Here is a 2,500-nt window from a genome sequence, read left to right on the forward strand (position 1 = left end):
CGAGGAAACCCCCCCCTCAGCATGACGACGTTGTAGAGGAGCGCGCGGGTAGATGGTGATACCGCGCGCCACTGCCTCGCCGTAACCTTGTCCAGACCGGGGGACGACGACACGGGGACCATGATGGTTTCGACCTCCTCTATGGAGATCGGGTCCCACGTGTATCGTAGCTCGGGTTTTTCAGGTAAGATCCCAGAGGGACCAGGGTACTCCTTGGACGGATGCCCAAGGAGTTGGCCCCAGTGGACAGCCAACTCGTCGAGCGAGTGGCTTAACTTACTGGGGCCTCCCTCTAGGATCTCCCGAGCTACGTGTCGTCTGTTGTTCTTCCATCCGGTCTGGACTCTGGCATATTCGCGGCGACGCAGTGTCCTCCTTGACGGTGGCTTTCCACGCCTCTGACGGACTCGGTTAGCGGTCGGCTCCCGGCGCCCAGCTGCAGCGGCTTCCGGGGGGAAGACTACTCTCAGCCATGTTAAGATGGCTGAGTCAGTATCCTCCCCCCGCAGAGCATCATCAGCGATGTTCGCCAGATCGTTGGCGTGATGATGCTCCTCTTGCCGGGCCTTGGTCACCAAAACGTGAATGGCCCGGGCAAGGTCCTGCCCCCTGTTCGTCGGTGAAACCGGCGTCGGGGTGGGGGCAGGTGCCGCTGGGGTAGGTGTTGATACCCTAGCTGGTTCTGGGGCGGGTGAGGGCTCACGCGGCGATGGCAACGAGCGACTTCTGCGTCGGCGTGCTCTGGCAGGTGTCCCAGGGGGGTCCTGAGCCGCCTCGAGATCTCGTTGGGCGGCTGCGACGAGTAGGCGGTAGTCCGGCCGACGCCGGACCCCCTTGATCGCCTCCTGGGTCCTGCCAGGGACCAGGGCGAGGAGATGGAGATTCATGAATCTCACTCCTCGCCCGGCAGCCAACGCCTCCTCTCGTGCCATCAGGCGCAGCTCCTCATCCCGCCATCTTAGTTTGGCGCCGGGAAGCTCGATTTCCGCGTTTGCTTCCGCTGGGTGTTTGATCCTGCGATGAACTGCGAGTCCTCGCTTGGTGGCGAAGTCCTGCTCGCAGTCCTCGCAGGCATACCGCTCGGGTGCTTGGGTGGGTTCTGGGTTCGGTTCAATCAAATGTGCTGGTGCGGGGTCGTCCACTAACCCCGCAGCCACCTCCGGGGGACCGGCTAGCTCTCCCCGGGTACTTGTTTCAGCAGGCCCGCCGGGCTGAGGCACTCGGCGGGTTCTGCTTTTTAATCTTTTATTTTGCGGGCCTGCTGAAATAAAGTGGGGAGGGCTGGCAACCCCCCCCCACCCTTGAAGCCCCCGCCGTTAATCGGCCGCCCGCCAGTGGCCGGTCGGTGGGCACGTGACAGCTCCCCGAAAGGAGCTGACTTTGGGCGGCCGACAGCCAACCGTCGTTAGCTAGGTGTGAACCGTCTGGCTCACACCCATTGCCCGACTCTCACCACGAGGAGGTGACGGTTGGCACATGGCCACAGGGCTAAAGGCGTTCACCCTGTGGACCTTAAGAGAGTCAAAAGTCTCCTTAAGAGAGTCATAGTTACTCCCGCCGTTTACCCGCGCTTGCTTGAATTTCTTCACGTTGACATTCAGAGCACTGGGCAGAAATCACATTGCGTCAACACCCGCTAGGGCCATCGCAATGCTTTGTTTTAATTAGACAGTCGGATTCCCCCAGTCCGTGCCAGTTCTGAGCTGACCGTTGAATGGCGGCCGAAGAGGACGACGGCAACGGCGAACCGCCGCCGAAGCCTCGCAGCAAGGAAGATCCGCGGGAGGCCAAGGCACGGGACCGAGCTCGGATCCGGTATAACCATCACCTCGCCCAGGCCCGGCACGTCAGCCAAACCCGCTTCCCGACCAAGCCCGACACGCCCCGATCCTCAGAGCCAATCCTTATTCCGAAGTTACGGATCCAATTTGCCGACTTCCCTTACCTACATTAGTCTATCGACTAGAGGCTCTTCACCTTGGAGACCTGCTGCGGATATGGGTACGAACCGGCGCGAGACCTCCACGTGGCCCTCTCCTGGATTTTCAAGGTCCGAGGGGAAGATCCGGACACCGCCGCAACTGCGGTGCTCTTCGCGTTCCAAACCCTATCTCCCTGCTAGAGGATTCCAGGGAACTCGAACGCTTATACAGAAAAGAAAACTCTTTCCGGATCTCCCGACGGCGTCTCCAGGTCTTTTTGGGTTACCCCGACGAACTCTCTTGCGAGGGCCCGACTTGTAAACGGTTCCGCTGCCGGGTTCCGGAATAGGAACCGGATTCCCTTTCGCCCGACGGGTGTGTCACATTTCAAACCGCGCCCGCCCACGCGTCGAACGCGTTACGACGGGCGTGTCAGGCATAGAAATACACCAACATCGTCATCGGATTTCTCCTAGGGCTTAGGATCGACTGACTCGTGTGCAACGGCTGTTCACACGAAACCCTTCTCCACGTCAGTCCTCCAGGGCCTCGCTGGAGTATTTGCTACTACCACCAAG

The 2,500-nt window shown here is 60.5% G+C and overlaps 1 pseudogene; it reads right to left on the reverse strand.

Annotated features, from left to right (window-relative positions):
- The window catches only part of LOC124415433, a 7,627-nt pseudogene that overhangs the window by 3,386 nt on the left and 1,741 nt on the right, over nucleotides 1-2,500 (reverse strand).

Source organism: Diprion similis, unplaced genomic scaffold, assembly GCF_021155765.1.
Source record: "Diprion similis isolate iyDipSimi1 unplaced genomic scaffold, iyDipSimi1.1 ptg000049l, whole genome shotgun sequence".
Classification (NCBI taxonomy): Eukaryota; Metazoa; Arthropoda; class Insecta; order Hymenoptera; family Diprionidae; genus Diprion; species Diprion similis.